The sequence below is a fragment of the Triticum urartu genome, chromosome 1A (assembly GCF_056163025.1).
Source record: "Triticum urartu cultivar PI428250 chromosome 1A, HENAU_Tu73, whole genome shotgun sequence".
NCBI lineage: Eukaryota > Viridiplantae > Streptophyta > Magnoliopsida > Poales > Poaceae > Triticum > Triticum urartu.
Genome location: NC_141873.1, coordinates 345,780,833 through 345,793,121, shown reverse-complemented (window position 1 = coordinate 345,793,121; position 12,289 = coordinate 345,780,833).

Genomic DNA, 12,289 nt, shown 5'->3' with positions numbered 1-12,289 from the left:
GACGAAAAAGGTGATTGTTCAACATCCTACAAATCCGTTTGCATTTAAATATTTTGAATGTAAAAAATGGATTATTTATTAAACTTTTAAAAAGTATACAACAATTTCACCATCTGTACATCCCATTGGGAACACACACACCACTCCTTTTCCACCCGGTGATAGTACAAGTGGAAGGACACGCCATCGAAGGACATGACTATGACTTTCTCAGTTCTATTCTACATAGTCCAGACAACAACAATCTGATTTTTAAATGCAGACACACAGAGTGTGTTGTTTTTAAGAGAAAGACTATTTCAAATTGTTTTTGGTCTGAAAAAAGGTTCACCATTTTTATATTCAATATTTCCAAAAAATGTATCAAATTGTTTTTTAAATGGTTGCATTTAAAAATGTTCTATTTTAAAAAAAACTCAATATTTTTGAAAAGCATGTGTTAAAAATGATGATATTAGAAAACCCTCATTTATAAAAATTATCAGAAATTAAAAAATTTTACTTTCTAAAAAGAAAAAAAATCATGTTTTCGCAAAAAATAAAAAATAAAACCAACTGACAGACAATTCCATGCACAACTACTCTTTCATCAAATGAAGGACGTTTTGCTCTAAAAAGGAAAAACAAATGAAGGACGTTAAGGTGGCTTCTTCACATCCACACATCTTACTCCAAAAAGAGATAATCATAATGGAATATAACAATTGTTGTGTAACGGCACACACAAAGCAGATTTTGTGATTTTTTTTGGTCCGTTGCATCGCACGGGCATTTGTACTAGTTACATCAAAGATAGATATCTTATGAGAGCTAACAAACTTTGCATCCCCGAGTCTTCTCTTCGTTTGTTACTTTTGCAGGAATCTCGTGGAGGAGGACTAATGGGACATTTTGGATGCGACAAGACATTCGTTGCGCTCTCCAAGAACTATTATTGGCCCAAGATGTTTCGCGACGTCAACCGCTTCACCAACCGATGCTCTACATGTCGCAAAGCTAAGTCTAAAACTCAATCCCATGGCCTTTATATGCCTCTCCCAATTCCATATCAACCATGGGAAGATATTAGCATGGATTTTGTACTTGGATTGCCTAGAACTAGAAATGGAAAGGATTCGGTATTTGTTGTTGTGGACCGATTTTCTAAGATGGCACATTTCATTCCTTGCAACAAGATAGACGATGCTTCACATGTTGCCAATCTCTTTTGTAGGGAAATATTATGACTACATGGAGTGCCAAAGACGATTGTCTCGGACCGCGACGTCAAGTTCTTGAGTTACTTTTGGAAGACCCTATGCGCCAAGCTCGGAATCAAGCTACTCTTCTCCACGGCGTACCATCCCAAAACCGACGGCCAAACGGAGGTAACCAACCGCACACTCTCCGCTCTACTTCGCGTGTTAATCAAGAAGACATCAGGGAGTGGGAGGAGTGTCTACCTATCGCCGAGTTCGCCTACAACCGCACAAGACACTCAACTACTGGCAAGTCCCCCTTCGGGGTCGTCTACGGATTCAACCCATTGCCCCCCTTGGACATTCTCCCTCTACCACTACAGGAGCGCATCAATATGGACGCAAGTGCACGTGTGAACCATCTCAAGAAGGTGCATGAGGATACAAGGCTCACCATCGAGCTCCAAGTACAACGACTTGCGACCAAGCTCAACATCAACAAACACCCCATGGTGTTCAACATTGGAGATCTTGTGTGGCTACACCTTCTCAAGGACCGCTTCCCCCATGAACGCAAGTCCAAACTTCGACCACGAGCGGATGGACCCTTCAAGGTGCTTGAACGTTACAACAACAACGCCTACAAGATCGACATTCGACGCGACAAGTACTCCGCGAGCGACATCATCAACGTCAAAGATCTCTCGCCCTACCATGGTGACGAGGATTTCGATCCGAGGTCAGATCTTCCCCAAGGGAGGGGAGATTATGCGGAGCATCCTACGGTCATCCCCATGGACCTACCATCGTCTCACGAAGTGCCAAGAGGACCTATGACTCGAGCTAGAGCTAGAGCTCTCGAGACCGAGGTGACTTCTCTCCTTAGTGATATTACATATGATCCTCTCGAGACATGGCTACTACCTAAGTCCGAGATGTTGTATATGATTAGGTGCCAAGAGGACCCTCACGAAGATGCACGTGAAGACGAACAAGCCGCCAAGTCCACGGATGAAGAGAACCAACGAAAGGAGAAGAAGGCAGCTCCAGGGCCCGGACATCTGGCCCCAGCCCCGGACATCCGACCGCTGGAGACATCCACTACAACAACGGTCTAGTAGCCGAAGCTATAGGACCCAGACATCCAGCCCTAGCCCCGGGCATCCGGCCCCGCTCCAGCCCGGACATCCGGCCACTGCCCGGAAATCCGGCGCCCGTCACAGAACACACCCGAAGCTGAACCACTTCAGCCCGGACATTCGACCACCCCAGCCCAGACATCCGGACCCTCGTGAAGGCCCGAACATCCGGCCCAACGCCCGGACGTCCGGCTCCGTCTGTCTGCGCACAGTAAAGGGCCGAGGCCCATGTACCCTTTCGCCCCCTAGACTATATATACTCTCCTCCTACCTATGTTTTAGGGTTAGCAAAGTAGTATCTCATTAGAGATAGAGCTTTGCTCATCCATTATGGATCTACTCCACGAGAGAGACCGCGGCCCCTCTTCAGAGAAGATCCCCTTGGATTCAAGACCCCCCTTGGGTGGCCCCATCAAGACCTCCTTTGGAGAAGAACCGGTTATCCTGTATTGTCCCTTGTTGATCGTGGATCTTGTATCTCCTTTTGTGTTCATGGATCTAGAGCATGTGTGATCATACTTGTTGGTTTGAGTGTTTCTCTTATGTTCCCCTTTGTGATTTCCCCTCGTGTTCTTCGTGTTCATCGCGAGATCCGCTCCTTTCGTGAAAGATCATCCATCTAGGGTTCCACCCTACATCACCTTTCAAACACTCCTTTATGCTTTCTAGAAAATTCTACATCATTTCTGATCAACAATATGTTATTCACATATACTTACAGAAATGCTACAGAGCTCCCATTCACTTTCTTGTAAATACAGGCTTCTCCAAAAGTCTGTATAAAACTATATGCTTTGATCAACTCATCAAAGCATATATTCCAACTCCGAGATGCTTGCACCAGTCCATAGATGGATTGCTGGAGCTTGCACACTTTGTTAGCACCTTTAGGATTGACAAAACCTTCTGGTTGCATCATATACAACTTTTCTTTAATAAATTCATTAAGGAATGTAGTTTTGATATCCATTCGCCAGATTTCATAAAATGCGGCAACTGCTAACATGATTTGGACAGACTTTTAAGCATCAATACGAGTGAGAAAATCTCATTGTAGTCAACACCTTGAACTTGTCGAAAACCTTTTTCGACAATTCGAGCTTTGTAGATAGTAACATTACTATCAGTGTCCGTCTTCCTCTTGAACATCCATTTATTCTGAATGACTCAGCGATCATCGGGCAAGTCAATCAAAGTCCATACTTTGTTCTCATACATGGATCCCATCTCAGATTTCATGGCCTTAAGCCATTTTGCGGAATCTGGGCTCGTCATCGCTTCCTCATTGTTCGTAGGTTCGTCATTGTCTAGTAACATGACTTGCAGAAAGGATTACCATACCACTCTGGTGCAGACCATACTCTGGTTGACCTACGAGGTTTGGTAGTAACTTGATCTGAAGTTTCATGATCATCATCATTAACTTCCTCACTAATTGGTGTAGGCATCACTAGAACTAATTTCTGTGATGAACTACTTTCCAATTCGGGAGAAGGTACAATTACCTCATCAAGTTCTACTTTCCTCCCACTCACTTCTTTCAAGAGAAACTCCTTCTCTAGAAAGGATCCACTCTTAGCAACAAAGATCTTGCCTTCAGATCTATGATAGAAGGTGTACCCAATAGTTTCTTTTGGGTATCTTATGAAGACACACTTCTTCGATTTGGGTTTGAGCTTATCAGGCTGAAACTTTTTCACATAAGCATCGCAACCCCAAACTTTAAGAAACGTCAGCTTAGGTTTATTGCTAAACCACAGTTCATACGGTGTCATCTTAACAGATTTTTAGACGGTGCCCTATTTAACGTGAATGTAGCTGTCTCTAATGCATAACCCCAAAACGATAGTGGTAAATCGGTAAGAGACATCATAGATCGCACCATATCTAATAAAGTACGGTTATGACGTTGAGACACACCATTACGCTGTGGTGTTCCAGGTAGCGTGAGTTGTGAAACTATTCGACATTGTTTCAACTGAAGGCCAAACTCGTAACTTAAATATTTGCCTCCACGATCATATCGTAGAAACTTTATTTTCTTGTTACGATGATTCTTAACTTCACTCTGAATTTCTTTTAACTTTTCAAATGTTTCAGACTTGTGTTTCATTAAGTAGATATACCAATATCTGCTTAAATCGTCTGTGAAGGTCAGAAAATAACGATACCCGCCACGAGCCTCAACACTCATCAGATCACATACATCAGTATGTATTATTTCCAATAAGTCAGTGGTTCGCTTCATTGTTCCGGAGAATGGAGTCTTAGTCATCTTGCCCATGATGCATGGTTCGCAAGCATCAAATGATTCATAATCAAGTGATTCCAAAAGTCCATCCGCATGGAGTTTCTTCATGCGCTTTACATCAATATGACCTAAACGACAGTGTCACTAGTATGTTGCACTATCATTATCAACTTTGCATCTTTTGGCATCAATATTATGAATATGTGTATTACTAGGATCAAGATTCAATAAACCATTCACCTTGGGTGTATGACCACAAAAGGTTTTATTCATGTAAACAAAATAACAATTATTCTTTAACTTAAATGAATAACCGTATTGCAATAAACATGATCCAATCATATATATTATGCTCAACGCAAACACCAAATAACATTTATTTTAGGTTCAACACTAATCCCGAAGGTAAATGGAGTGTGCGATGGTGATCTTATAAACCTTGGAATTACTTCCAGCACACATCGTCACCTCGCCCTCAACGAGTCTCTGTTCATTTCGTAACTCCTGTTTCAAGTTACTAATCATAGCAACTGAACCAGTATCTAATACCTAGGGGCTACCATGAACACTAGTAAAGTACACATCAATAACATGTATATCATATATACTTTTGTTCACTTTGCCATCCTTCTTATCCACCAAGTATTTAGGGCAGTTCCGCTTCCAGTGACCATTTCCTTTGCAGTAGAAGCACTCAGTTTCAGGCTTGGGTCTAGCTTTGGGCTTCTTCATGGCAGTGGCAACTTGCCATTCTTCTTGAAGTTCCCTTTCTTTCCCTTGCCCTTTTACTTGAAACTAGTGGTCTTGTCAACCATCGACACTTGCTGCTTTTCTTGATTTCTACCTTCGCCGATTTCAGCATCGCGAAGAGCTCAGGAATCATTTTATGTCATCCCTTGCATATTATAGTTAATCACTAAGTTCTAGTAACTTGGTGACAGTGACTAGAGAACTCTGTCAATCACTATCTTATCTGGAAGTTTAACTCCCACTTGATTCAAGCAATTATAGTACCTAGACAATCTGAGCACATGCTCACTGGTTGATCTATTCTCCTCCATCTTGTAGGCAAAGTACTGTCAGAGGTCTCATACCTCTCGACACGGGCATGAGTCTGAAAACTAATTTCAACTCTTGGAACATCTTATATGCTCCGTGGCATTCAAAACATTTTTGAAGTACCGGTTCTAAGTCGTAAAGCATGGCGCACTAAACTATCAAGTAGTCATCATACTGTGCTTGCCAAACGTTCATAACGTCTGCCTCTGCTCCTGCAATAGGTCTGTCACCTAGCAGTGCATCAAGAACATAATTCTTCTATGCAGCAATGAGGATAATCCTCAGATCACGGAGCTAGTCCGCATCATTGCTACTAACATCTTTCAACATAGTTTTCTCTAGGAACATATCATAAATAAAATGGGGAAGCTATACGCGAGCAATTGATCTACAACATAGATATACAAATACTACCAGGACTAATTTCATGATAAATTTAAGTTCAATTAATCATATTACTTAAGAACTCCCACTTAGATAGACATCCCTCTAGTCATCTAAATGATCACGTGATCCATATCAACTAAACCATGTCCGATCATCACGTGAGATGAAGTAGTTCTCGATGGTGAACATCACTATTGTCAGTGTCAAAACCGGCGGATATCGGGTAGGGGGTCCCGAACTGTGCGTCTAAGGCGGATGGTAACAGGAGGCAGGGGACACGATGTTTTACCCAGGTTCGGGCCCTCTTGATGGAGGTAAAACCCTACGTCCTGCTTGATTTATTCTTGATGATATGGGTATTACAAGAGTTGATCTACCACGAGATCTGAGAGGCTAAACCCTAGAAGCTAGCCTATGGTATGATTGTATGTTGTCCTACAGACTAAAACCCTCCGGTTTATATAGACACCGGAGAGGGTTAGGGTTACACAAGGTCGGTTACAAAGGAGGAGATATCCATATCCGTACTGCCTAGCTTGCCTTCCATGCCAAGTAGAGTCCTATCCGGACACGGGACGAAGTCTTCAATCTTGTATCTTCATAGTCCAATAGTCCGGCCAAAGGATATAGTCCGGCTGTCCGGAGACCCCCTAATCTAGGACTCCCTCAGTAGCCCCTGAACCAGGCTTCAATGACGATGAGTCCGGCGCGCAGTGTTGTCTTCGGCATTGCAAGGCGGGTTCCTCCTCCGAGTACACCACGGAAGAGTTTGAATACAAGGATAGTGTCCGACGCTGCAAAATAAGTTCCACATACCACCGTAGAGAGAATAATATTTCCACAAATCTAATTTGCTGACTTGTTTTGGCAACACGACATTATACCATGGCCTGGTGATTATTCGAACCGTTTCCTTTAACTAGCCCCGCACATAACGCGAGGCAGTTTTTTGACACGTCTCGTCAAAGCAGAGATCGTGTTCCCCTAATTACGGGATTCTCATCAATACGGTCATGGGTAAACCAACCGTGCCTAGGACTCCTAGATTTTAGGCAAGTCCCAAACAGCCACTAGGAGGACGCTTGATATTCACCCTCTTTATAAAGGGACAAGGCTTTTACTTTTTCCCCTCCCGTGCTTAATCGAATCCTTCTCCCGCTTCGAGTTCTAACACCCAAAGCACAGGTCAGGTGCTTCGGACCTTCAATCGTTTTCGGATCTAGCTTTCAAGGCCGGTGTATGCCCTCCTCCGTTACGGAAGAGGATATCAAGAAGTTGAGGGAGGCTAGATACCTGACCGCCGAGGTTTCGCATCGGCTGCCTGCCCGAGGGCAGGTCGTCCCTACTCTCGAACCCAACAAGAACGTTGTGTTCATCTCCCACTTCTTCCGAGGTCTAGGCCTCACTCTGGATCCCTTCGTTAGGGGTTTGATGTTCTATTATGGGCTAGATTTCCACAATCTAGCCCCGGACTCCTTTCTCCACATCTCGGCATTTATTATCGTATGTGAGGCCTTCCTCCGCATTACCCCTCACTTCGGCCTGTGGCTCAAGACCTTTAACGTGAAGCCGAAGATGGTCGAGGGGCAGCATGTAGCGTGCGGAGGCGCATTAATAAGCAAGATCGCTGGAGCTCCATGGCCAAAGGGTTCCTTTCCAGAGGTGTTCAGATTATGGCAACGGGAGTGGTTTTACATCACAGCTCCCAGAAGTGCCAAGTGGGTGGCTGCCCCTGCTTTCCACTCGGGCCCTCCACCACAACGGATGTCATGGATTAGCAGAGGGCTGAGCTGGGGTCCAGCCAAGGACGTGCCTATACTGCAGAGCCGCATTCAAGATCTCTTCGAAGGAGATTTCAATCTGGTTACGGTGGTGCAAGTCATGCTGGTTCGTCGAGTCCAGCCTTGCAAACGCCGGCCCCTCCGCATGTGGGAGTTCAACCCAGAAGGACCGCGCACTATTCAGAATTTCCTTGGCCTGACGCACGAGGAGATGTATAAATCATTCTTCGGACCCAAAATAAAGTGTCCGGATACTACCGAGGACGTGGGCCTGAGCAGCAATCGCACCGCCGACCAAGTAAGTAATCCTCTAGCCGAACACACCATCTTTCATTTATCATGACGTCATTCTGAGAAATCGCTCTTTGACCAGGACTGGTTAACAAAGGCGAAGATGATTCGGTGTTCGGCCCCCCTTCCTGAGGGTTTGGATAATCTGGTACTGGAAAAGATGCTCGAGCTAGCACCTTGCCCGGAGCCCTCAAAGGAAGATAAAGGGGGGAATAATGAGGGCGAAAGCGGGCCCCCATCGCTACCAATTCCAACTGAGGGAATGAGCGCCTTCGTGAAGGAGGATAACCAAGGGGAAGAATCTGACCTCCTCTCGCTTCGGGGAAGGAAGAGGACTGCCTCTGAAGATCCGGAAACCAAGGCTTCCAAACAGGAGAAGAAATCTCCAATAGAGGGTCCTGCCTTGGGGGGTGCTCTTGCCGCACAGAGTCCGCGCGGGGATCAGCCCTCTAACAAGCCGCAAGTGATCAAAAAAATACTTAATAGTAAAGATATCCTACCTTACTTCCGAGAAAATAACCGAAGCGTTTATCTTGCACTTCGAATCTTAGCCCTTCTCAACAGAGCTCGTCTTCAGGGGACCTTCTTCCGGAGATGATGGAGAGCGAAACACCTCCTCCGGACTCTCCCGCTCAAGAAGCGGGCGACCTTGAAGTGTCGTCACGGAGGGCCTCCCCGGATCCGGTGAGGCCAGAAGATACTCCTATGGTCACCCGAAGTCCCCAGTATCCGGCTCTTGAAGAGAGCAAACAGAAGAATCCGACACCGTCTGGTATGCGGTCGGATGTACTGAGGGAGCTGTTGGAGCGAGCGGCCATCTCAGAAGAACACCGTATGTTGATGGGTACGGTGATGGAAAGAATTTCGTCTGCCGAAAGCGGATTGCATGAAGCCTTTACGAGTCTACTGACGGGCTTTGAGGTACGTGAAATGATATACTTTTTGATAGTACCGCACATTTTTAGGTGTGCCCTGTGTAGATAGTAGCCCCTGAGACTCTGGTTGTCGTCGAGAACGGCGGCGAACAGAGGATCGTAGTCCCAGGTTGATAACCAAACCACCTTTATGTGCAGGTGGCTGGAGCTCCGATAGCTGGACGGACTCATGAGATTACCAAACTAAAGCGGCAACTGGATGCGGCGGATGCCGACATCGAGCTTGTTAATAAGCGGCTTGATGAGGCACAAGGTAAGTGATATTTTCTGGTGAATGTCACATAGTAAGAGCAGTGTAATGCCAGTATCTTTAATATGTTGTGACTGTAGATGGAGCTGCCACCGTGGAGACCCTTCGGGCGGAACTTGCCCGAGCCAAGGAACAAGCAAGAATTAGTAATGCGGCCGCTTTAAAGGCGGACGAAGACTTAATAGCCGAGAAGGCCGCGCATGGCGAGACTAAAGAGAAGATGGCCGAAATGGATGTAAAGTTAAAAGACACGACCGACCATTGCCAGTTCCTTGAAGAAGAAAACCAGGCGAAGGCGACGGACCTTGAAAAGGCCACGATGGCAACCAAAGACACCCGCTCTGCCATGAGAGCGAGGAAGGAAGAGCTGCGTGAAGCCGGGGATATTGTGGCTGGAAAGCCTTTTATGCTGCGGAGGAAGTTTGGAGATCCGCGGTATGCTCCTCTGGATCGGCTGTGGAGTTCGGCAGACGCATACTTGGACTTGGCGGCGAGCGCTGTTGATGCGGTCGAATACTTCCAAGATCAGACGGATCGTGAAGTGGACAAGCTGTTCTTGTCGCAATTCAATGTTCCAGAGCGTCCGCTCCCATTGACTGATCAGCTTGCCGAATGGGCCGAACTCAATAGATTGTCCGGACTCGCCATGTGGTCCGTCGTAGATCATCTGTGGCCGGAGAGGCCGCCGAACAACTATTTCAGCTTGGTGCAGCAGTTCCTTGGTGCGGTATCGCGTATTAATGCGATGAAGAGGTCGGCGTGCATAGAAGGCTCGCGGATGGCCCTTGCCCGTGTCAAAGCATACTGAGCGGAGATGGATGCCACTACTGTTGCGGCACAGGGTTCGGCCATAGGCCGAGTGGCTGCCGAGCACTATTTCGAAGAAGTTCTCGAGGGTGCTCGTTTCATAGAGGCCCAGTGCTTGAAGAATATTATGTTTGAGTGACATGTATTCCCATTGTAAAAACAATGTTTATGAAATTTATTAAGGCTGTATTTATACTTTTGCCTGAAAGTAATATGATGCCTCCTGTGCGGCCGTTTATGTATATATGTATATAACCTGAAAGATTGCAGTCGTCGGCTTCAACCCCCACGCATATAATGCGGAGGTGTTTTTGCAGAAGACGCGTGTTCACACTTAATCCAACGTCCTGGTCCTATTAAGGAGGTGATAGCGCAACGAATGAGGCAACCAGACTATAATGCTTTAACACTTCCACTTAGCCATAGGAGTTTGACGGTGGGGCTACTATATAGCCCCTGGTGGCTCCGCACTCTCCCGAATTCGGGGAGCGTACATGCCTGGCCGGGAAACGGCCCTTTGTTAAGGCGAAGGAATTCTAACATTCCGATAGGTCATCGAGTGGTTGAACAGTCTCACGCTATATCATGACAGTCAGTTTTCGGCTTTCTCTACTGAGGTGCTCGTCCGGATGAACCGGGGCACAATCGCAGTAGTTCTCCTGGTGCCGCCTTAGCCGATAGAGCGGAACGTAAGGCAGCAAAACACAGGAGCCGGGCAAACCCAACATTTGACCAAAGACATGATTCGGAGATGATGCATATAAGGCCAAACTCGCGACGCCGAACACTCCCTAAGGTATTCGGTCTTTATGGTATAAACCGGGCCTAAACAGTGCCCTTTGTAAGAAGCCCCTGGTGTCCAGGTACGTGCATTATTCTGACATGGCCACATGCCAAGACGTCAGCATCCTTCTCAATAGTACTTAGAATCCGAGGGATGTGTATCAACAAGAGACAATAAGAAATGTTTACGCAGGGTCTTAATCTAAAAAGAATCCTTGGAACGGGTCCCTGCTGCACGTCCACGCCTGTGTCTCTGTTGTGCCGTATCCTGGACGGGTGTAGCACGATGGTCATCTGTAAAAGAGAGGAACTTAGGTGAAAAGTTGTCGTGCAAAAAGGTAGGTTATATTAAAGAAACCATGTACAATTCAAGATGAGCGAAAATTGCCACTTGTTTACGCGCGTGGAGCCCCTTGTTTTTATAACAGGGGTGTGGCCATCGAACCTGTATGGATTACGTATAGCTGCGCCGGACTCGTCTGACCGTGTCTGTGGTCTTGACGACCTATCAAATGCTTTAGTTGGTGAGGCCGTTTTAGTGTGTGGCTGCCAAGGCAGTCGCACTCTCTTCGGCGCGCAAGGATCGCTCAATATTTCCACTTATTGTAATGATGCCACATGGACCGGGCATCTTAAGCGTGAGGGAAGCGTAATGCGGTATTACGTTGAAGCGAGCGAAAGCTTCGCGTCCGAGTAGTGCTTGATAGCCACTTTGGAACGGAGCAATGTGGAAGGTTAAATTTTCTCTACGGAAGTTATTGGGGAAGCCGAATATAACCTCTAGTAGCAGGGAGCTCGTGCAATGAGCCCCTGAGCCTGCGTTACTCCTCTAAAGGTAGTATTGTTGTGGCGAATTTTTGTTGGGTCTATCCCCATTTTGCGGACTGTGTCCTGATATATCAGGTTTAGACTGCTGCCACCGTCCATCAGGACTCGTGTGAAGAGGTATCCGTCAATTATTGGGTCTAATATCAAGGCAGTCCATCCTGCACGCCGGATACTTGCTAAGTAATCCCGATGGTCGAAAGTGATCGGTTGAGACGACCAGTGGCAGGACTCCGCGGTGATAGGCCCTTGGGCATATTTCTCTGGGAGTGCCGCTTTGTTTCTCCCCTTGATCACGTGTAACACATTTACTGTTTTGACTTCTGGTGGAAATTTATTTTGTTCCCCAGTGTCTTGCTTGAGAGTCCCATCCTCGTCTTCGCTTGGTGTATCCCCCCCCTTATGTACGGCGTTGAGCTTGCCGGACTGCTTGAAGACCCAACATTCTCTGTGGGTATGATTTGCAGGTTTATCGGGGGTGCTATGGATCTGACATATTTGGTCCAGAATTTTGTTTAAGCTGGACAGTTCATCTCTGGCGCCTTTAGGGGGCGGCTTTTGTTGACCTGGCCGAGAGCTTCTGAATCCGGCGTTTACTGCCGT